The 24,328-nt window shown below is 48.3% G+C and overlaps 1 protein-coding gene and 1 long non-coding RNA gene across 6 annotated transcripts in view; one reads left to right on the top strand and one right to left on the bottom strand.

The window, feature by feature from the left end:
* The first annotated feature begins 3,535 nt into the window (after window positions 1–3,535).
* Window positions 3,536–24,328, top strand: part of LOC105481565 (Ras association domain family member 2) — a 57,344-nt gene continuing 36,551 nt past the window's right edge. The window contains exon 1 of one of the 5 annotated variants that reach the window (XM_011741219.3): window positions 3,536–3,553. The gene's annotated coding sequence lies outside the window, so the exon portion shown is untranslated. Of the gene's footprint in view, window positions 3,554–14,924; window positions 14,944–15,131; window positions 15,226–15,339; window positions 15,434–16,353; window positions 16,373–24,328 lie in introns of those variants that run through there. The other 4 variants (XM_071079627.1, XM_011741216.2, XM_011741218.3 and 1 more) reach the window with 4 other exon arrangements.
* On the bottom strand, window positions 7,359–12,801 carry LOC139358496 (uncharacterized). Its single transcript, XR_011613494.1, has 2 exons — window positions 12,750–12,801; window positions 7,359–10,135 (listed from the first exon to the last, which is right to left on the bottom strand). It is a non-coding gene; the product is annotated as an uncharacterized lncRNA (long non-coding RNA).

Below are 24,328 nucleotides of genomic sequence, written 5' to 3'. Positions count from 1 at the left end.
GTGATGGACAGGATGACCTCTTTCCCCACTATGGGAGATGCTCTTAGCACTCACCTGACTGAAACTGCTCATGGGAACATTTTGAACAACATAGGAAGTGCCAGGGGATAATGCCCACAGGGCAGTCTTCAACTCATAATTGAAGGGATCAGTGTCAGCTCTTTATTCCCTCAAGTGGGGTATCAGAACCATGCTCTACACTTTCCCAGAGTTCTCGTGGGACTGTGCCCTCCCAGTGTCCCACGATGGTAACCTGCTCCACACACCCCATGTGGGGGGTCCTTCACTTCCCCACCATGCACCTTCCAGCTCTACAACTTGTACTCGAGTCTGTTTCAGTGTCTGCATTTGAAGGAACTATGACACATACCACAATTACACTGAATTTCACAGATGTCTCCTACTAAGAGTGGAGATAAGAAGAAGTTGCACATTACTCTGGAACTTCTAAAAATAATTTTCTCAAAATGAAATAGCAAAAACCCTCTCTCCACCCAAATGCAGTTTATCTCCTTTCAGCCTCTCTGATCCTGAGTGAGAATCGTCTTCTCACCCAGCAGCATGATGCCCCTTGAACTTAATCACATGGGGTCTGGTGTCTTCAGAGGTCTGTGTCAGGGTGTGGGGCTGGGGAAAGGAGGGCAGATCGCCTGTGGTGTCACAAGTTATTGCCACAAGCAAATACTTCACAAAGCACTTTGTAGGCTTTGAGAAGCCAATGACTATTCTAAACCTTTACCTGGACCTTGTTTCCAAGTTCCAGAATGTAGGGACCTCTGCTCACCTGAAGCCACCATGGGATGCCTTTCAAACTGGAAGATTGCCTTCCCTCCCCACCAAAGATGCTTCTCCTCCAGCCCCATCAGCCTCTCTCCAAGCCTGGCTGTCAGAGTGATTCCTTCTTCTCTGTCATTTTCCATACTCAATCTATCACCACATGTCATGGGTTTTTCTTGCAACCACCTCCAGAGTCTATCCTTGTCTCTGCACATCCACTGTCACTCCAGTAGTAGATCGCATCACTTTTCTCAGTTCTTCACTCACCCTGAGTCCATATCCTTTGCCATGTGACTTTGCAGCCCCTCCCACTAGAGGTGGTATGTTCTTCCATATGCCTTGACCTTGGGCTTGGCCATGTTGACTTACTTCAGCCAATGAGATGTCACAAAGACTTGAAATGTGCTTGTGTGGCAGGGCTTGCTGACTTGCACCTCAGACATCATCAAGAGAACACGTGCTGGCTAGCCCCTGGGCCCTGGAGAATGACAGACGTACGGGGCAGAGCTGCAGCAGGAAATAGAACTATCCCAACTGCTCCTTACCAATTACCATTGTTTTAAGGGGCTTGTTTGTTACACAGCTATATTGTGGCAATAGCTGACTAATATACCCCTGTAGTCCAAATGACCACAGTTTTGTTTTTCAACTTCCATAGTAATCTCTTAACCAGTTTGCATGTTTTAATTTTGCCCCTTGCCACTCCATTGTATAAACGGCAGCCACTGTGATATTTTTATTGTAAATTCAATTGCATCTTTTCCTAGTTTAAATGATTTCAATGGCATCCCATTGTAATTTTTTTAAAGATCAATTTTTTAAGATCAAGCACTTCTAACAGTCTAGTCATTAAAGGGTTTGTGTAGATCTCAAGAAGAAAAACAGAAGGCAAATACACTTATCAAGTTAAGGAAGAAATGTAAAAAAATATATATTGGGAACAAAGAAATCCTATGCCATCTCTTCTACAAATAAAATTTCTCAAAACCACACTCAGAAACAATGCTAAGTTTATACAAGTGTGTTTGTAACACTAAACAAAACTAGAATTACAGAAAGCTCTCAATTTATTCTATACTCCATCTCTGTTTTGGACTCTGCAGTAGCTCGCACTGTGTCAACCAAGCTAAGCTGGAGTCATATCTCCCAGAATTCCCTCCCCTTGGTGCGTCCAGGTCAGGGCTGGCCACAGGAGTAACTTGTGCAAGATTTGGAAAGAGACAGACAGCAGCAGCAGCAGCTGTTACATTTGGAAGATGGGTGTAGGCTTTAGATGCCACTACAGCTGCCTCTGTCCCCATCCCCATGGCCTCATCTGCCTGAGGTCAGTCAGACCGACAGCTCCTGTTCCTCACACTGGATCTCCTACATGGGCAGCTCTGAGGGTTTTTAAAATTTTTTAATTTTTTGGATGCAGGGTCTCACTCTGTTGTCCAGGCTGGAGTGCAGTGGCACAATCACAGCTCACTGCAGCCTCGACCTCTTGGGCTCAAACAATCTTCTCACTTCTCAGCCTCCTGAGTAGCTGGGACTACAGGCATGCACCACCATGCCTGGCTAATTTTTGTATTTTTTGGAAAGATTGGGTTTCTCCATGTTGACTAGGCTGGTCTTGAACATTTGGGCTCAAGCAATCCTTCTGCCTCGCTCTCCCAAAGTGTTGGGATTACAGGCGTCAGCCACCTGCGCCCAACCCACAGATATCTTCCGTAGGTCATCCTGGATGTATGAAAGACAGCCAGGTTCCAATTTGTCCTCATGGGTTTTGCTGTGGCTTCCTGGGTCTCCATTCATGTTTGCTTTTTCCCACTTCGTGTCAAGCTTTTCTTTGTAGCCTGCCCTGGCTGACCCAGGTTTACCACTACACACAAAGAACAGCCTTCTATCGATTTTTTTCCATCATTTCCCCTGTGACATCTTTCTGATCTTCAAGTAATCCTTACAGGTTTTACCTCACCAGCTTTTCCCACAAGGACATAAGGTCTAACTCCTATAATAAATCTGTGATTCAAGGGCATCCTATTGCAATAGGAACAAACCCCCAGCTCCTCATCATGGCCTGCAATACAAGGCATGACGTGGCCTCTCCCATCTCATCTTAGGTCTGTCTCGTCCCTGCTTGCCTGGGTACGGTGTCATCATTCCTTCAGAACAAGAGCCAATTGACTAGATATCGTAATCACATTCTCTGTTGAGTCACTTAGCTGCTTCAAGGCTCTCCTCCCCACGTTCCCTGGTTGCCTGAGTCTGGGGAGGAAGAGGTTAAGCTTGTTGGAAGGCCTGGATAGCTTGGGCCTGTTCTCAATCAGAGCACAGCAGGAAGGCGTGGGGCTGCTTGCTGGGTCGGGGAAGTCTCCATAGCAAAGCGATTAGGTCAAGTGTGGGAGAGAACATGCTGAACGTTCATCTCTGTGCATGGAAGAGGGTGGGCTGGGCCAGGGGCAGGAAGGATGGGCGGTCAAGGTCTCAAAGTGGTAAAGCCCTGGGAGTTGGCTTTGCCTCTGCAGAGATTTGGCCAGCTCTGGGCGGAGGGTCAGCGTCTCAGGCATCTCATGACAGGCTGGAACGGGTCAATGGACCAGTCTTGCTGGCTGTGCTGTCTCCAGCCCTCCCCTCCCTGGCTTCTTCCTGAGATTTCTTGGCCCAGGAAGCATGTCTGTCCTCCAAGAAACTTCTCCCAGCTGGCTCCTCTCAGCCGGCTCTGCATCACCATGAGAGGTGGCGTTGGCTCCCCGTCTGGCCCTACAGTTTGGACCAAGTACACACATAGGGGAAGGTGAGTTGTGTCCCTGAAACACCACAGGAATCAGGGAACTTGACTTGTCTTGAATTTTGTTTCTTGGCTGCATAAGTGGAACATGAAACGCCTTTCACCTCCCACCTTCTGTTCCAGTCACACTGGACCACACGCTGTTCTCTGGTTGAGCCAGGCTCCCTCACGGCTTTGAACGTGCTGCTGCCTCTGCTGAAAATGTCCATTCCCATCTCACCCTTAAGACCTGACCCAGTTGTTACTTCCTTTGTGAGGCCTCCCCTTCTACAATGAGTCCTGTCTTCCTAGGGGCTTCTGTGTGGTGACTGTGTTACATCCCCGGTCTCCACCTTTAACCTCCACACAGAGCACCTGAAACTTTTAAAAAATATATAATTTAGGTGGGGCGCAGTGGCTCACGCCTGTAATCCCAGCATGTTGGGAGGCCGAGGGGGGCGAATCACAAGGTCAGGAGATCGAGACCATCCTGGCCAACACGGTGAAACCCCGTCTTTACTAAAAGTACAAAAATTAGGTGAGCATGGTGGTGGGCGCCTGTAGTCCCAGCTACTCAGGAGGCTGAGGCAGGAGAATAGCTTAAACCCAGAAGGTGGAGGTTGCATGAGCCGAGATCACGCCACTGCACTCCAGTCTGGGTGACAGAGCAAGACTCCGTCTCAAAAAAAAAAAAAAGAAAAAAGAAAAAAAATTTAATCTCTACTTTGAACCTCGATTTGGCTGGCAGCAAAAATCATGCTGGTCAATTTCTGAGAAATGTGGTCATTTTAGGTTAAAATTCACTTAATTCTGAAATGTTCCTTTCTGCAGTCCCATTCCTACCTTCTCACCAGAGTCTCGTCTCTGTTTCGGTGGTGGTGGGCTGATGGAACATGGGTGTTATCATGGTTCTGGGCACAGCATTCTTCCTCCCTGGCTACTCCCAAGATGTTTGAGCTTCCATGTGGTCCCTGGCAAGACTCATGGTCCCCTTGTTCCAACCATGAGGTGCCCTCAGGTCCCCAACTTTCTCCCATCTGACTTCCATGCGCTTCTCAGGGTTATGGGAAATGTTAGCCACTCTCCTATAACATCCTGCAATCCCTAGAAGCTCTCTGGGTCTACTTAGGTCCCTCTGCTGCCAAAGATGCCTGGACAGCCCTATGCTATGGGTACCATGTTACACCAGATGACTGACGGGAAGTGGGGCAGGTCTCTACCTTCAGATCCCAAACTCATATGAAATCTGAGGGTCTTATTGTCCACTCCCATCCTTCTAGATATAACCCTAGAGAGAGGGTAGCATGCAGGACACTTTCTCAGGATCCATCCCCTCCAGCATCAAAATGACTTGCTTCCTCAGCTCACCTCTCCCTACCTGCCTTCCCCCTGACCCTCTTCCCTGCCCCTAGGATCTTTACCTTTTAATCCTTTTTTTCAAGCCGGGATCTCACTCTCACCCAGGCTGGAGTGCAGTGGTGCAATTTCAGCTCACTGAAGTGTACACCTTTCAGGCTCAAGTGAGCCTCCTACCTCAGCCTCTTGAGTAGCTGGGATGACAGGTGCAAGCCACCATGTTTGGCTAATTTTTTATTTTTTAATTTTTTGTAGAGATGGGGTCTCTCTATGTTGCCCAGGCTGATCTCAAAGTCCTGGCCTTAAGCAATCCTCTTGCCTTGGCTTAACTTTTTTTTTTTTTTTTTGACTAGTTAATATATGCACATGGAACAAAAGGAAGTCAAATAGTACAAAAGAACACTCATATTTGTATATAATTTATTTAATCCTACATTTCTTAGGATGCAATCAACTGACTTCACCAAGAGTAATGACAAAACCCCTTTCTCCCAAATCGTCTCTTTTCTCTCCTCCATTCAGTTTGGACCGGTTATTGCTATTATTAGTTCTACTGCTTTACTGCTCCATAGGGACACTGAGTGTTTGTATGAGAAAAATCGCCTTTGTTCAAGACAGTCAAGCATTTTGCAGTTTGCTCATTATCTTTGGTCCCCACACACTAAATGACATCAACACTGCCCAAGCTCCAAGACCACCAAAGAAGCAGACGCTACCTCTGGCCAACAGCCTCTCTCTAGAGGATTCTTGTATAACTTCACACTTATTTGTATCTCTAATAGCTAGGCTACAGACTTTAAACGTATCTTTTTGTGGCCTTCAATTACAAAAAAATGAGAAAATCAAGATACTTAACACATTCTTACCTTCATTGGTTTTTACAGTTTCTGCTTTATAATGGTTTATAACATTCGTTTTGTTTCACAACCATAGTTCCAATAGTTGTTTTAATTGTAATCCCGAAACATAAATGTATTCAGTGCTCACTACTGGTGTTTTTGCTTCTGTTTCTCATTTGTTTACTAAACTTAGTCTTTTTGTATTTTCTTCAAGGTAGCTGAATTTTTGTAGTTTTGAAAATATGTGCATGTTCTATATTTGGACTACAGTTTGGGTTGATATGAAGTTCCTGAATCATGTTTTCTTTCTCTGAGGACACCATAGGAGCATATGTGGCACAAGATTGTTTCATTGTATTCTAGCTTTGAATCTTACTGTGCTGATGTTTATAGTCAATCTGATTTTTTTAGCTTTAAGTTCGGGGGTGCACGTGTAGGTTTGTTAGATGGGTAGATTGAGTGTCACAGGGGTTTGGTATACAGATTATTTCATTATCCAGATAATAAGCATTGTACCTGATAGGAACTATTTACAATCCTCATCTCCCTCCCACACTCCACCGTCAAGTAGGCACCAGTACTCAATGTTTAGCTCCCACTTAAGTGAGAACATGCAGTATATGATTTTCTGTTACTATGTTAGTTCACTTAGGATAATTGCCTACAGCTTCATCCGTGTTGCTGCAAAGGACAAGATCTTGTTTTTTTATGGCTGTGTAGTATTCCATGGTGTATATGTTCATCACAGCACTGTTTTCTCAAACTTTTTAATTGTTTTGCAGATTCAGGGTCTCACTATGTTGCTCAGGCTGGTCACGAACTCCTGGGTTCAAGTGATCCTCCAGTCTTGGCCTCCCAGAGTGCTGACATTACAAGTGTGAGCTACCACACTTGGCCCTGATGGGACTATTCACAATAGCAAAGACATGGTGTTATTTTTTGTTGGATGATCTGATCTTTCTACTGAGTAACCAAAAACTCTTTATCTTTGAATTAGGGCAATATTAATAGGATATATTGGTATTAGTTAATCTGTTCCTTTAGCAATTCATTTAGTGAATGTTCACTGGGGGCTCCTAGATGCCAGGCATTATTTTAAGCATTGGGAAAACAGCAATAAACAAAAAAGGACAAAAATCCCCATTCTCATATCTCAAAGAACATACATTTGGGTGTAAACATACATTGGGTATAGTTTAGAAAAAACTATATCCATTTTCCCAGAATATAGTATTGTCTTTCAATCTATAAATTCACATTTTCAGTTTAGGGAAGTTTTTTTAATGTATATATTTGAATGCCAATTCAAATGTTCATATGTTGACTTTCTTCTGTATTTGTTCCATAGCTATTATTTCTTCTCATCTTAAAATTCACGGTTATTCTCCATGTTACTGCATTCATTTTTCCGAAATGTACTTTCCAGGCTTCTAGCTTAATTTTCATAGCGTTTTGCTCCTTCATTGGGTCTTTCATTTCTGTGATAGTTTTATTCTTCTCTTTCACTTTTTTCCTGAGTCCTGGTAGCTTATATTTCTCTTCTTTCCCTTGTCTTGTAATTCTTTTCTGGTATACTTGTAATTTCTCTTTTTTTTTTTCGTTTCTTTGTCTTCTTTCAGTCTTTCGTGCTTGCTTGCTTTCTTGCTTTCTTTTTTTTTTTTTTGGACAGGCTCTCGCTTTGTTGCCCAGACTGGAGTGCAGGTGCAGTGGCATCATCTGGCTCACTGCAGCCTTGACCACTTGGACTCAAGTGATCCTCCCACCTCAGCCTCCCAAGTAGTACAGGCAAGCGCCACCATGCCCAGCTAATTTTAAAATTTTTTTTTGTAGAGACAGGTTTTTGCCATGTTGCCCAGGCTGGTCTCAAATTTCTGGTCTCAAATGATCTATGTGCTTTGGCCTCCCAAGGTGCTGGGATGACAGGTGTGAGTCACTGCGCCTGGCCTGTAACTTTTCTTGGAGTAATTGTTTACAGATAATTTGTTTTCATTAAGTTACTGAATTCATGAGAAAATTCTTGGTCCCAATGATCATCTATCCAAGACAAAGTCTTTCTCAAATGTTAGCAAGAAGTCTCTTTCTGGCTTATTGGAAAGCTCTGAACAATAGAGTTGTGTGTGTGCGTGGTGGGTGTGGTGGTAGTTTGGCCTTTCCTATGCCAAACACAGACTGTATAGTTCACCATGGTTATATATATATATATCAATATCTATAATTTTGAATGTGTATGCAATTTGTATTGATGGGGTAACATTTTTCCCACCAAGTAATTGGTATTTCCTTCCAAAAATGGAAGGGGAGCTTTGGTGGAATGTAACCCTGGGGTTAAAAAAACTTGAATGGATTCCTAGGAAAATTATATGACATATCCCACCTAATTTGAAACATGGTTCAGTTACCAAATTGTTTATAAGCACTTTGTTTAGCAGGAAGGTGGCCAAGAGAGAGTTTAGCCTTGAGGCTGTCTATCAAACACTTTTTGTGAAAAGAGACAAAAGGTGGAAATGAATAAGTTTAGATTATGTACTTTAGGTCCTTTTCTTTTTGTTTTTTCTCTTACCAGCACCTGTTCATGTTTTAACTGAAGAGGGAAAGCCTAGTAAGATAGGTCTCCTGTCTGGGGCCCGAGACATGGGCACATGAGCCTTCTTAGATATCAGCTGAGCGAGAGCTTCAATCCACTCTCCCATCTGCAAGGATGGATCCAGGCACTGTGTCATATAAATATTTTAAATGCTATAGAAATTTCTTAGTGGTGGATAAAATGAACTCTTTTAATTAAGATAGTCCTGCCCCATGAAAGATAAACTTGTAGAGTTCAGTGACAAAATCTTTGTTACTCAAATTTCCCTTGGTCTCTCAAGTTTATGAGAACAAATGGAGTCACATTAAAAGCCATAAATCTAAATGTCACCAACTCACTCAGACTTAAACCATTTGAAAATACCTCTTATAGGCTGGGCACGGTGGCTCACGCCTGTAATCCCAGCACTTTGGGAGGTCGAGGAGGGCAGATCATGAGGTCAGGAGATCAAGACCATCCTGGGTAACATGGTGAAACCCCGTCTCTACTAAAAATATAAAAAAAAAATTAGCCGGCCGTGGTGGCGGGCACCTGTAGTCCCAGCTACTCGGGAGGCTAAAGCAGGAGAATGGTGTGAATCCGGGAGGTGGAGCTTGCAGTGAGCCAAGATCGCGCCACTGCACTCCAGCCTGGGTGACAAAGTGAGACTCCCTCTCAAAAAAAAAGAAAAAAAAAAAAAAAGAAAATACCTCTTATGCTGCTTTGGTGGTGGGGGGCAAGGGCAGGGGCACAGGGCTGGCAGTGGGGACGAATTCCTAGAGGTAACTCGCGCAAGCTCATTAGCAAATCCAGGGGACTTCAGAGTTGTATCTGCTCAATACCCTGGTCATGTCAGCCTTGACTGCAGGATCCTGTTAAGTTCTTTAACAGTTCACTATTGCTATAAAACAAACTACGCCAAACCTTAGTGGCTTAAAGTGACAACCATCTGTTTTGTTTATGCTTTTTATCAGCTGGCTATTTGGGCTAGACTCAGCTGGGTTCCCTCATGCGTTGGTGGTCAGCTCTGGATTTGGGTATGGGACTTGACAGATCTTGGTTGGGCTCTTTCACATGCCTGGGGCTTTGGCTGGGACAACCGGGCCCACTTGGCTCTGGGCTGTGTGGTCTCTCATCCTCCAGCCAGCTAGCTCAGGCTTGTTCAATGGTACAGGTAATGTTCCAATAGAGAGAGTGGGAGAATGCAAGGCTTCTTGAGGCCCAGGCTCTGAAAAGGCACAACGTGACTTCTGCCTCATTCTATTGGCCAAAGCAAGCCACACTGTCTGCCCAAATTCAAGGTGGAGATATAGACTCCACTTCCTTATTGGAGGAACTGCAGAGTCACATTGCAAACAGCATGTGTGCTGGGAGCCAGTAGTTGTGACCATTTTGGCAATCAATCTGTCTCTTTCTAGGTCGTGTTGTCAACATAACAAGCTCTTGAAATAGAGAAGCTGAACAGTGGAGGGTTGGCCCCTTAAGTTTCTTGGGTCTCAGAGTACCTGGAAGTTTACAAAACATCCCCTTCAGTTGTAACCTAAAACCCCTTCTTCTTTCCAGGAGCCCCCTACTGTGTGTCCAAGGGACCAGATTGGGAGCAGAGTTGAGTGACAATCTCATTAACCTTCTGTCAACTCAAGCCTTGTTACCACTTGTTTTCTTCTTTCCTTAGAATGCAAATTCTCTCCCAAGAGGGTCTTTTTTCGCCTGTCAAGCAGATATCCAACCGGCATGCCATGCTGGTGCACCAGATATGTGAAGAGGTGGCGGCAGCCCAGGGGTAGACTTCACTTAGGCTTCCTTATTTCTCTATATCTCATTGGATCTTCCTCTGTAAATTCTTACCTCCTGGATAGCAGAGGGAAAAAATATCTGAATATTAGTCTGGTAAATGAAGTCTTATGCAATAATCTAAACAGTCCCTCTGGTCTTCTTATGTAAACACTCTCTCAGAGTTCTTCCTTCCTGCCCAGCTCTTTTTAAGATGCATCTTTGGGAGAAGTTGTACCTTAATCTCATGGTGGCACGTGAGGCTGGTACTCAGGATCACAGGGAGGCCTCTGGGTCCTCCCTGGGCCCCACTGCAGATGGCCTGCTCTGGACCCTCCCTTGACAGCAGAATGCTGAACATGCTGCTCCCATTCCTGAGTACTGGGCTGGCATCTACTGCTGACGTCTGCAGCGTGTGCAGTTTAGGGTCTGGGTGCTCCAGGCTCTTTCAGATCTCTGCTCCCTGATCTTCACTCTGCCTTCGCTGATGCACCCTCTGGGTCTCCATTATGTCCTCCTGCCAGCCCCTGACTTAGGCAGCCCCTGATTTAGTCTCCCTGCCCCTCTTCATCCTAGGGCTTAGAGCAGAGGATTTGTGTGTTCTGTGTCGCATCCCCTCTGCCTATGTCTCATCCCAGCAGAGCAGTGGCGGATGGCTCCACGAACAGGAACTCGTTCCACCTTAAGGGACAATGGCTACTGTTTCTCTTTTTTCTTTCTTTTCTCTTGTGATGGATTTTTGTTCTGTTGCTCAGACTGGAGTACAGTGGTGTGATCTCGGCTTACTGCTACTGCAACTCCCCGCCTCCCAGGTTCAAGCAATTCTCCTGCCGCAGCCTGCCGAGTAGCTTACAGGCATGCGCCACCATGCCTGGCTAATTTTTGTATTTTTAGTAGAGATGGGGTTTCACTATGTTGGCCAGGCTGGTCTTGAACGCCTGACCTCTGGTGATCTGCCCGCCTCGGCCTTCCAAAGTGCTGGGATTACAGGCGTGAGCCACCGCGCCTGGCTGACTCCTGTTTTTCTGCCTCAGTTGTTTCTTTTAGGCCAAATAAGTCCTCACAAACCAGGAGGTAAGAGGAGGTGAGCTCAACTAGTGGAGAATGAGAGGAGTCAGCAGATGAATGCCCCAACCCCCGGCCTTTAATGAGATAATTCTAAGGTGCGTTCTACACAGTTCCTTAGACGGTTCTCAGAGAAGTCAAGTCCCAGTTGCCCACAGCAGTAACCTGTCCAATAATGCACCTTCCCCACTCTCCACTTCTTCCCTCCCTCCCTCCTGCTTTCTGGGTCCTCCTCAGTAAATGATCTGCACCCAAGTCCTTGTCTCAGGCTCTGCTCTTGAGGGAGTTCAAACTAAGATAGGCCCTGTTAAAACACCTGTGGCTCACACAACTCAGATTCCTTCTGAAGCCCCTGGTCCTTGGGAGCAGGTAGGAACTTTGGCATCACATCTACGCCACACAGGGATTGTGGGTGACCCCAGGAAGCTGAACCCAGGCCCTACCTCTGTGTACTCGTGGTGCTCCACTGAGCTGACCGGTATGAAGCTGTCTAGGTTGGAGGAGAAGCGAGTGGGCAGCCGGGGTGTTCATTTTTTTTTTTTAGGCAGAGTTTTGCTCCTGTAGCCCAGGCTGGAGTGCAATGGTGCCATCTCCGCTCACTGCAACCTCTGCCTGCCAGGTTCAAGCAATTCTCCCACCTCAGCCTCCTGAGTAGCTGGGATTACAGATGCCCACCACCACGCCCAGCTAATTTTTGTAATTTTATTAGAAATGGGGTTTCACCATGTTGGCCAGGCTGGTCTCGAACTCCTGACCTCAGGTGATTCTCTTGCCTCGGCCTCCCAAAGTGTTGGGATTACAGACGTGAGCCACTGCATCTGGCCTGTAATCCTTGATTCTGTCCCCAGAACTCCACTTAACCCACCAACATACCTCTGCTTTAAGGTCAAAGGTCATAAATCAGGGAGATGCAGCATCCAGGACTTTCTGTCTTTGTCCCTTTTCCCAGAATCCACTGGAAACTGAGGAGTGGGCTTTGGGCCTCTCAGTTCTCTGCATAGCCAGCCTCCTTTTCCCAAGCCACACAGGAGAACTCTGATCTAGTAGCAAGATCTGCCTCTCCAGTTGTTATAGGGGGAGACAAAGAAATGTAGAAGCTCCTTTTTCTTTCTCTGGCCATGCTTGTCATTCCCACTACTGTTTTGCTGAGGGAAAAAGGCACTTAGCTTTGAGACTCCAAACTCATCAGTGGCCTCCTTGTTCTGTAAACCTGTGCTGTCCCAAGCTGGTAGCCTGTGGTTATTGAACACTTGCAACATGGCGAATACCCCCGAGGAACTGATTTTTTTTGTTTTGAGACGGAGTCTCGCTCTGTCGCCCAGGTTGGAGCGCAGTAGCGCTATCTCAGCTCACTGCAAGCTCCGCCTCCCAGGTTCATGCCATTCTCCTGCCTCAGCCTCCCGAGTAGCTGGGACTACAGGCGCCCGCCACCACGCCCGGCTAATTTTTTGTATTTTTAGTAGAGACGGGGTTTCACCGTGTTAGCCAGGATGGTCTCCATCTTCTGACCTTGTGATCTGCCCGTCTCCGCCTCCCAAAGTGCTGGGATTACAGGCGTGAGCCACCGCGCCAAGCCACAAGTTGTGTTTCTATTGGAGAATTTTAGACAATTGTAGACAATGCTCACCTGTTGCTTCCTGGGCCATGAGCCTCTTCGTCTGTCCTCTGGTGGTAGAAACCCATAAGAAAACATGGTCTGGTTGGGTGCGGTGGCTCATGCCTGTAATCCCAACACTTTAGGAGGCCGAGGTGGGTGGATCACAAGGTCAGGAGTTCCGGGCCAGCCTGTCTAACATGGTGAAACTCTGTCTCTAAAAATAATACAAAAAATTAGCTGGGCACGGTGGTACATGCCTGTAATCCCAGCTACTCAGGAGGCTGAGGCAGGAGAATCTTGAACCTGGGAGGAGGAGGTTGTGGTGCGCAAAGATCACGCCATTGCACTCCAGCCTGGGCAACAAAAGCAAAACTGCATCCAAAAAAAAAAAAAAAAAGAAAACAAGGAAAAAAAAAAAGAAAATACAGTTTAAGGGTAGACTTTAATTATTAGTTTAATATATGCAAAATATTATCCCTGTTCAAATGTGTTGCTCAATTCTGCCTTGAAGGATGAAGGATGAAGGGCTATTCCTTTCTCTCCTGTGGCTTTGGTAGGCAGAAATTGATGAATGGGAACACGTTTTCTGTTGTCATGCACGAATGAATCCATCAATCAATCAATTTATTCACTAAGATGGAGAATCTAAGTAGAGACAAATGTGTTCATGGCTTGGCAAGATGGCTTATGCTTGTAATCCCAGCACTTTGGAAGGCTGAGGGGGAGGATTGCTTGAGGCCAGGAGTTTAAGACTAGCCTGGGCAACATAGTGAGACCCCATCTCTACAAAAGATAGAAAAATTAGCTGGGCATGGTGGCACATGCCTGTAGTTCCAGCTACTCGGGAGGCTGAGGCAGGAGGGTCTCTTGAGCCCAGGAGATTGAGGCTGCAGTGAGCTATGATCATGCCACTGCACTCCAGCCTGGATGACAGAGTGAGACCCCATCTCAAAATTACAAAACAAAACAAAAACAAAAGTAATGGGTTTAGTTTTAAATAGGGCCTAGGTTCAGGATTTCTGGCAGCCCAGTTTGGACAACCTGAGCTCATCCCTAGCCCCACCGTCACAGGAGGGTGAGCTGCTCTTTTGGGAGATTAGAGAATAAGGGATTCTAGCAGCATCTGTCTGATTTCCTGTACAGCAGAGCTCCAAGCCCCAGTGATAGAAGTCATGGCCACCCTTCACCAAGTGTCTGGGGTGCAGGGAGGGCCAGTCTGTGATGAAGGAGAAGAAAGAACCCCTCAGGGAAGACTTTCTGGTTACTGGAAGCCCTTTAGGCTCTGGATTTGCCTCTTATACTGAGCTCTCCATGCAGTTCTGACACTGAGATTAGATGAGATTATCTAGAAACCACTGCATCTGCAAATGCATTCCCCTAAGGTTATTTCTATTACCTGCAAAGGAAAGAAGCTTAACTAATAGAGTAGTGGGTCCAGATGGGGAAACTTAATGGGAGAGCTTTAACTTATTTAATTTATAGTGTTTATAGCTCAAGAAGAAAGAACCAGAAGATATATACATATTTTTTCTACAAATAAAGCTGATCAGTGGCTTTCTTTTTCAGGGTAGCTGACACAGTTCTCAGCACCACCCTACAGCTGCATTTTGGGTTCAACAGACTTTTGTGGCTGGCCTGGGAAGCAGATCACCATTTATAACATTGTTTCTAAGGGAGACACATTCCAAGATCCAAACAATGAATTTAGCAAAGAATGCTTGGCTTCCAGGCTGGATGAGCTCGGCTGGTTGTACCTTGGGGGTTGGCCTGAGGCTCCCTTTCCCTTTGGTCAGTAGACACTGCAGGGTTGGGGGTAGGCACGTGAGGGGGAGAGCTCTGAACAGATAGGGAACCTGCAGCCGGGCTGCTCAAGGGCCTCCTGTGTGCTGGGGGCGCCAGGAGGTCCAGGGATGGAAGAGGGGGAGGTGAGAAATGGACAAAGAAACTTGGCCTCCTTGGCATTGCTGTCACGTCTGGCCGGCCCGCCAAGTCGAAGGGGCCTGTTTAGCCCCTGTCCGGCTCAAACTCTTTTGGGAATAAGCTGGGGTGTTAGAAAAAAAAAAAAAAAAAAATCCCACAGCCTCTGCCTGGCGAACCCGGGCCGCTGGAGGTGGGCTTGGTGGGGCAGCGTGTTTGTTCCCTGGGAGTGGCTGTCACAGCGCCGGGTGAACCAAGCAGCTTGGGCCAAGTCTCCATCCCTCTTGGAGAGGGCAGCAGCAATGAGGTGAGGGGAGCCAGCTCATCCTCCCCAACCCTGCACTCCCACCCCCTCCCCACCCCCAGCCCGGAAGAATCGCTGGCGGCGGGAGCCTGGACGAGCTGGCGGGGAAGGGGACGCAGCTACAGCATTGTCTGGGAGGGAGGGGAGAAGCTCCGCCCCTAGAGGGGAGGGGAGAAGAGGAGGGGGCGGGAGACAAGGGGAGGAAGAAAGGCGAAGGCAAGGCGAAGGGGTGTGGAGTGATATGAAGATCGAGAGAAAAGAGGGGACAGCGGACTAGCAGACCCGGTAGGGGCTGAAAAAGGCCAAGGGGCGGGAGGGAGGGAGAGGAAAGAGGAGGGGAGCGAGGAGGGCGGGGCGCCCGGTCCCCAATCGCGCGGCCACCGCCTGCCCAGCCTGGCTGGATTTGAGCCCTGCCCGCCGATCGCTGGCCGAGGCGCCCCCACTTTTCAACTCCACGGTTCCCGCGGCGCGGGCGCGATGCAGCTGGCCCGGGGTACAGGCAAGGCGCGGGGCGCGGGGCACTGGGAGCTGGGCACTGGCGCGGGATGCCGGGCGCAAGGTGCAGGGCGCGGGCCACTCTCTTTCCGCGTCCCCCCACCTCGCCAAAGTTTTTCCACGATGGTCCCTATCCCGGCTGGGTCAGCCCCTTAGTCCTCGCCTGCTTCTTGTCTCCTCTTTCCTCCCCCAAGCGTGGAGCTCCCGGGGCGCGCCGACTGCCCCTCCTCACCCCCCCGGGGCCATGTAGGCGCAGAGCCCCAGCCGGCCTGCCTTGCATCCGAAGAAAGTTGTGGCTTGGAGCTTGGAAAGCCTCCGAGAAAGGAGGCTTCTCGGACCCCTGGGGGTGTCCTTACTTCTTTTCGAGCCCACGATGGGAAGGTGCTCCCACCCCATCCCCGGGGTCTCTGAGACTTCCTGGCGAGGTGGGGCGGCGTGGCAGGTGCAGGATTCCAGAGGCCCTGACAGACCCGGAGAGTGCCCGACCCCAATCCGCCGCCGTCTTCTAGGCAGATTTCCCCGAGGCGGGTCCTAGTCCCCGGCTCGGGGAGGCGGCGAGCTTCAGAAGGGCACAGGGTGAGCGGGGGCCCTTGGCCTCCGGGCACTTCCCCTTTGCGGTCTCCCCGCCCTTCTTCGGAGCTGGTGCCTGAGGTCGCTGGGGACCTCAGCCTGGCGTCTTCTCTCGCCCCAAGCGAGGCAGGTGCCGTGGGCGGCCCCGGCTACTTCTGCATTTCCAGCGCTTACTTTGCATTCAGCTCTAAGCCGGAGAGTTCTGGGGACAGCCGAGAGTGCCAGTGGCCTCACTGGGAGACTGAGGGTTCTGTTTCACCTCTGGGGCGCTGCATGGGTCCGGGCTGTCCACAGCCCCCACCGCGCCTCAGTGACAGGAGAAGCCGAGCACGAGGCCTCTCATCACTGCGTGCACTCTATTTCCCAGGTATCTGGAATCCTGGCGCCTAGAACGTGTTTTTCGGGAGAGCAGAGGCTGTGTCTAGGGCAGGCTGGGGTTATAGTAAGTACCTTGTAAATGGTGAATGAATGTATGAACCAATCAGCTGACAAACAACAATTTGTCCTGGAGGGGGACCCAGTTCCTGCCACAGTTGATCTTAGTACAATGGGAGGAAAGAATTAGAAACAATGATTCTTTTAAACAGCCGGGAAGACACAGCCAGGGGCCTTCTTTCAGGAACATCTGGATGAGGAATCTGTAGCTAGGCTTATTTGACTAATACATCCACATTTACTTACTAGGCACTTTTTCTGCAGGTGGTCTGAAGAATTAAAGAAATCTCGCATGGCAAAGATATATCGGGTTGTTTGAGGAGAGTCAATTTGCAAAAAAACCAAAACACTCGTGTTCAAATGTAGTGTCCCAGGGACACAGTGTGGCATCTTCCTGGGTGGTGGCCATTTGGGATCAGAGACCCTTGCGTGGGGGCATTGGGTGTGGGCAGCAGCTGCGTTTTCTCCTCTGGACAGGTCAGCCTGATGCCTAGGGGCTGTGGCAGTCCAGCAGGCCTCACAGGGGTAGAAGAGGGCCTCAAATGATGGCTGAGCTTGGAGAGGGGGTAGTTTGGGAAAGAGTGGGAGCTCTTCCCCTGGGAGAAGGTGGAGGCATAGTGTACAGCCTGCCTGGGCACCTGCAGTGTGGACTGGTACAGCTTGGGAGTCCCTCTGCTGGGGAGGCTGGAAGGCGAGTTCCGCTCCTCCTTCAGCAGATGGAAGAGCAGAGGTGGAATATCGGGGAGACACATGGTAAGCCTTGGGGTGCAGCCTAGACATATCCCAAGTGCTCCACTCCCCTCATTTTTATGCTGTTGAAATTGGGTTGGAATCATGATGGCCCCTTTGAGAAGACTGGCTGAGAGGAGACCAGGGATCTGAGGTCCCTTTTCATGCCTTCCTCCAGGGGAAGGGGACTGTGTGCCCTCCACATCTGGCCAACTGGGGCTGTGCCCGCATCTGCTGCATCTCCAGCCAGCATCATCCCCACTTTCCCGAGCGTGGCCTCACTCTGTCCCTGGTGCTCCACAGCCTACCTCTCTGCGTCTCTACATGGCTTCTGTTTGGAGGTTCAGGTCTTCTCGCCAGTTTGTGTCATCTTAGGAGTCAGTTGGTGTGGTGGACAACCCTATGCCTTGTTTTCAATCCTTTGGATGCTCTGACCCACCTGAGACATCCCAGTTGCTATTGGTTTTGCTTTTACTTCTTGGTCTATTTCCTGGTGCCCCGGAGTCAGGCTTCATGTCTGCGTTCCATGCGTGAGCTGCTTAGGAATGGCTGAGCGACTCGGCTGGAGAGGTGCCCAGGGTGTGCATCTGCTGTCTCAGAGGGCTGGACGACGTTGCTTGCCAGAGAAGGGACCTGTCATCAAAGCACAAAAGAACCTGGGCCTGATTATTGCTTTCAGACCTCTTTAGGATATTTTGGCAGGAAGTGTCCTTACTGAGTGGGAGGTGGGGACAGAGAGGCAGGGTCAGGTTGCCAGAGAGTCTCACAGAGAGGCTGGGAGATGGACTGAGTGACCCCATGAGTAGTCCCAGGACTCATCTCCCCCAGAGCGAGAAACAGGGCAGATCTCAGCAGTGTGCTTGGAATGGAACAAGATGTTCAGCATCTATCTTCAATCTGTAGTAGCTGAGAGCTGCCACAGCTGGGTTTATAAAGCGAGGGTAGCAATTCCCTCCTGCTACCTCCCTAATACTCTTCACAATGTGGTCCAGTTGTTTACTCCAATGACACACTGTCCTATTTCAATACCTCCCTGTCTACAAGAAGAATTTTTATTTTTTATTTGTATTTATTATTTATTTTTTTGACATGGGGTCTCTGTTGCCCAGGCTGGAGTGCAGTGGTGCAATAATGGCTTACTGCAGCCTCCATCTCCCGGGCCCAAACAATCCTCCCACCTCAGCCTCTTGAGTAGCTGAGACCCCAGGCATAGGCCACCATACCCAGTTACGTTTTTATTTTATTTTTTTAATAGAGATGAAGTCTTGCTATGTTACCCAGGCTGGTCTCAAACACCTGGGCTCAAGCCATCCTCCTGCCTCAGCCTCCACAGCCTACACCTGCAGGATTACAGGTGTGAGCCACTGTGCCTGGCCCAGAAGAATGTATAAATGTCCTCAAGGTGGAGTGAGCCCCCACAGGTCTCCCTGCTGGTTTCATTTATTTGGCCTCTTGTGGGTTCCCATGGACCACGTGGCCGTGTGAGGTGGGGGTTGGGAATGGGGCAGGAAGCACCAGGGAAGGAGGGTGGCACATCCTCTGACTTGGGCTGGGCAGCCAGTGGGTCATTTTTTATCATTTCTGGGATGGCAGACTCTAAAGCCTGTCATTACAGGTTGATGCAGCTGTTTGGGGTGACGGCTTGGGGCTGGGGAACTGCTGCTCAAGGCAGCTGTGGTGGTACCAGAGAAAGACCCTCTCATCCATTCCTGTGGAACAGGCAAAGTGACTTCCAAGGGCTTTTCCTATTCCTTCAATTGGTGAAAATTGGCAGAGAAATACCTGTGCTTTCTTTGAACATGTCGACCCAAAGTGATTTGGCAAAGTCGATTTACTTCATCGGCATTGTGCTTTAACTGTCGTTGGCATCCAGTGAAGTGCTCATTTTTATAAATGTCATGAAAAGAATATTGGATTTGGAGTTTGAATTGCATCTTACCATTTCCTAGCTGTGGGATACTGGATAATGTAATAGATGCTGTCAGCCTCCTGCCCATGTTCCACTGGTCTCAACCAATGACTGATGGGAGAAGGTGTGCAAATACTCCAGCTTCCTCGCCTCTCTGTTGGGATAAGTTTGGGGCATGTTCTGTGCTGTCTCTAAGAGTTCCCTTGCAGGACTGAATCCCGACTGCTCATAGTGTTAGCTCACTCACTTCCTCATCTCACTTTCCCACTCCCTTTGTACTTGAACTTGAGTTCTTGTTTCACGATCTACTTTTGGGTGAAACCAACCTAAGACAGGTTTTAATCTATAGTTAAAAGTCATTAAAAGTTTCAGTTTCGGGCGGGGCACGGTGGCTCACACCTGTAATCCCAGTACTTTGGGAGGCCGAGGCGGGTGGATCACTTGAGGTCGGGAGTTCAAGACCAGCCTGACCAACAAGGTGAAACCTCGTCTCTACTGAAAATACAAAAATTAGCCAGGCATGGTGGCGGGCGCCTGTCATCCCAGCTGCTCAGGAGGCTGAGGCAGGAGAGTCGCTTGAACCTGGGAAGCAGGGGTTGCAGTGAGCTGAGATCTTGCCATTGTGCTCCAGCCTTGGCAACAAGAATAAAACTTCCTCTCAAAAAAAAAAAAAAAAAAGAAAAGAAAAGAAAGAAAAGACTCAGTTTCCCCAACTGTAAGATGGAAATTATAATAACTATCTCACAGCAATATTGTGAGGGTCAAATGAGCTATCATATGTGCTCAGCCTGGCACATAGCAAGCGAGTAGAAAACCATTTGCCGGCTAGAAGCAGGCTATGATGGATTTGGGAGTGTGTATTTTGGTGGAACATAGAGAGTTACAATGCTTGGAAAGAGAGGCTGCTTTTAGGTTAGTTGAGGAAGCTGAGGTCACCTGCACATGGTTTGCATTCCTAGGTTGTGACCAGTGATGTGCTGGTAAATATTTAACACCTGGCTCTTGGTAAGGGTTTTGGGGGAAGCCCTGCTTTGTGGTGTTTTCCAATTTGTGTGATATAAATAAATATTCCCACTAGGGCTGATTTCACTCTACCAACCTGGTGTCAGTGAACACTCAGTTGGGAAGAGTTGTGCGCCACTGGCACCTGAGAGCCAGTAGGAGCTGGCCCCAGCACACATCTGGCCATGACTAAGTCAGCATGTGACCCCAGTGATTTCAATTTCCAATTCTGTACATGGGAAGGGGAGGATAAGATTTGTACTATGCATCCAAGACATGGGATATGTTCAAGCGCTGCCCTGAACCAGTTGAACCTCACCTGCATGTGAGATACTTCTGGGGTACATTTAATGATTATAATTATTATTGTTTTTTTGAGATGGAGTCTCACTCTGTTGCCCAGGCTGGAATGCAGTGGCATGATCTTGGCTCACTGCAACCTCTACATCCTGAGTTCAAGCGATTCTCCTGCCTCAGCCTCCCAAGTAGCTGGGACTACAGGTGCATGCCACCACGCCCAGCTAATTTTTGTATTTTTAGTAGATACGGGGTTTCACCATGTTGGCCGGGCTGGTCTTGAACTCCTGACCTCAAGTGACCCACCTGTCTCAGCCTCCCAAAATGCTGTGATTATAGGCATGAGCCACTGCGTCTGGCTAATGATTATTGAAATATTTATGCTGTGAGACTTTCTGACTCTCAGTTTCCCCATCTCCAAGGCAAGGGATTAAATGATTCCACGTGTCCCTTCTAACCCTTGACCTCTTTCAGAAGAGTCATCGCCTTGTCCTTCTGTCTATACAAGAACAAAACCTTTAAAAACCTTTAATGACAAAAAACCTTTTGTGTGGACTACATATGTGGCACCCACCATGAGACCCCCGGCACTGGCCCTTCCTAGAGTCCTTCCTGCTGGGAATTCAGTGGACATTAACCCAGTATAATCCTGCTTGTCTTGTATATCAGTTTCACCTCAGGGCTCCAGCATGGTGTGTCTCCAGAGGAGGACTGGAGAGGTCGGGGCGGGGAGGGACTGGTTTCTTACGGAATGGACGGTCCCTTCCTTTCTGAATCACTATGCAACATTATAGACACCCGAGTGGAGTCTGCTCACGGTTTACATTACATTCCTAGGTTATGACCAGTGATGTGCTGGTAAATGTTTAATACCTGGCTCTTTTTGGAAGGAGGTCTGGAGAAAAGTCTGTGTGGAGAAAGAGAACTTTCTGTGACAGAATTCAACATCTTGGTGTAATTTTACTCTTAATGCTCTGTTGACAACCCTCCCAAACAAGTCCCTGACTCAGCAGTTCCACCCCTAGGAATTCTTCCCCTACGGATGTAATTGGATAAATGCAGAAAAGTATGTACATGGGGATGTCCCTCGCAGCATTATTTATAATAATGACAACACTCTATAGTGACAAATGGAGACCAAATGCCCAACAGTCATACATTAGTTAACCATGGCATATCTATACTTTGGAATACCATGTGGCTACAAAAACATAGGCTGCCGGTGTGTAGCTATTAACATGGAAGAATATGATATATATATTTTTTGAGACGAAGTTTCACTCTTGTTGCCCAGGCTGGAGTGCAATGGTGTGATCTCAGCTCACTGCAATCTCCGCCTCCCAGGTTCAAGCAATTCTCCTGCCTCAGCCTCCCGAGTAGCTGGGATTACAGGTGCACCACCACGCCCGGCTAATTTTTTGTATTTTTAGTAGAGATGGGATTTCACCATGTTGGCCAGGCTGGTTTTGAACTCCTGATCTCAGGTGATCCACCTGCCTTGGTCTCCCAAAGTGCTGGCATTACAGGTGTGAGCCACCGGAATAGGATATATTTTTAAGAAGCAGGTTACCAAACTGTGTGCTATTTTTACAAACTGTATCACCCATTTATATTAGCATCTGGAAGGATGTATGGTAAAATGTTAATAGTGATTATCTCTGGGTGGTGGAGTTTTGGGAGATTTCAATCTTCATCTTTTTTCATATGTAATAGTTTATTTTTATTTTTTATTGTGGTAAAATATGCATACCATAAAATTTACCCTTTTAACCATTTGTAAGTGTACAAATTAGTGGCATTAACTATATTCACAATGTTGTACAACCCATCACCATTATCCACATCCAGAACTTTTTTGTCATTCCAAACAGAAACTCCGTACCCATTAAACAATAACCCCCTCATTCCTATCTCCTTCCAGCTCCTGGTAGCTTTTAGTCTACTTACTGTCTTTATGAATTTGCCTCTTCTAGCTACCTCATATAAATGGGATCAAACAATATTTGTCCTTTTGTGGATATTAATCTTTTCATTTATCTATATATATTTTTCTTTTTTGTTTTTGAGACAGGGTCTCACTCTGTTGCCCTTGCTAGAGTACACTGGTACAGTCATGGCTGTCTGCAGCCTCCACCTCCCGGGCTCAAGTCATCCTCCCACCTCACCTCAGCCTCCCAAGTAGCTGGGACTACAGGTGCATGCCACCAAACCCAGCTAATTTTTTATTTTTTGTAGAGACAAGATTTTGCCTTGTTGCCTGAGCTGGTCTTGAACTCCTGCATGCAAGCGATGCTCCTGTCTTGGCCTCCCAAATTGCTGGGATCACAGGTGTGAGCCATGGAACCTGACCTATATTTTAAAAATAAAACAAAAAAATGTTTATTTTACTTATGTAATAGAAAGGAAAGGGAAGCCCTGGCAGGCAGTTGTGGTATTTGGCCCCTGGTGATTCCGTCTCAAGCTGGGTCATGTGGTCCTGACTATCCTTCCCGGCCCGGGCAGTGTCAGGGTGCTGCCTCCATCTCAGCCTCACAGGACGAAAGTGGCCAGGGTGCAGGTGTGCAGCACCACTGGCTTGGGAGCTGACCACAGCGTGGCTTGCTGGCTGCTGGCTGCTGGCCCACGGGGCCCAGACCCCCTGCTGCTGAATCTCAGGGTTTTCTGTGTGGTGATGGGTTTGGAAGGGTGGGCTCATGATTCGCCGTGACTTTGATGGAGCAGCTGCCATGCAGAGAGAGAGAGATTCAAACCAGGTAGAGGTGGAGTTGTGTGGAGACTAGCTTCCTTGAAGCTCGAGAAGGAGGGTCTCTGCCTTTCTATTTCAAGCATCCTTTGTGTGTGCCAAACCCCTGCCCTGTTAAACACCCATCCCAGCGGCTGTAGGGCTGGCTGTTGAATGTTTTGTCCATAGCATGGCATGGGATGCAGGGGGCTTTGGTGGGGTCCACGAGGCCTCAGGTACTCTGGGGAGATGGGTGGTAGCCTCAGATAATCAGTGCCCCTTCCTAAAGTGCCATGTAGGGCCTTACAGCTGATCACACAGACATTTGGGGCAAGGATGGCTCTTTTGTGTACAGTCGGGGCCATGGTGCCATGGAGTGGGGGGCTGGTGAGGCAGAGTGTGCCCGCAGGTCAGCTCAGGAAACTGCGGGACCCAGAACTGGGAAACCAGGTCACATGACTGTATTCAGGGGTCACGGGAGTGGGTCAGGTGGCTTTTCTCTGGGACATTTGCTCTGAGGCAAATGCTGTGAGTTCCTTGTTAGGTGAGTTCCCTGAAGTGCCCGCGGCTCCTCCAGTGAGTTGGTAAGAGCGTGAGCCTGGGAGAGCACTCACCGTCTCTTCACCTGGCCGTGCCTAGTGGGCAGCTGCCCTTTGAATCTTAGGCAGTCGTGGGGGTGTACAGAGGTTTGATAGAGCCGCCTCTGCAGGCCGTGTGGAGGAGCAGTTCTGCTTTACATGGGGCTGACTTTCCTTTAGGGCTGGTCAGCTGTGCCCAGGGTAGACAGAGGAAGGTGTGAATGTGCTACTGTGGCAAACTTCCCCTGGAAATGGTCTGGAAACCCCCCGATGTGCCATTTCTCCTGGCACTAGGAGGGGTTTGAGATTTGCTGTGAGCGGGGAATTTCCCCACACATGTTGCTGGGTGCGTTAACTCGAGGTTAAAGGAGGGGGGATGTCAGATGCGCTGCAGTGACTGCTGCCCCCACCACACCGGAGGGCTCTGGACACACCCAGCACTTCCTTTGCTCTTCCCACTCACTGCTTTTCAAGTCCAAGGAACCTGCTGGGGTCTGGGGGTGGAGGCCAGCGATCTTAGCTTTTAGGTTTTCAGTCCTGTCCCCAGGTGTCGAGTAGAGGAAACCCCAAGATCACTGCACACAGAGCTCAGAGTCTCAGCCTATAGCACCAAAAAAGGAAGAATGCTGGGGTTCCCTTGAGGAAGGGGAT

This window comes from Macaca nemestrina, chromosome 15, assembly GCF_043159975.1.
Source record: "Macaca nemestrina isolate mMacNem1 chromosome 15, mMacNem.hap1, whole genome shotgun sequence".
In the NCBI taxonomy this organism is placed as follows: Eukaryota; Metazoa; Chordata; class Mammalia; order Primates; family Cercopithecidae; genus Macaca; species Macaca nemestrina.
Note: the sequence above shows the minus strand (reverse complement) of the source record. Positions and strands in the feature narration are given on the sequence as shown.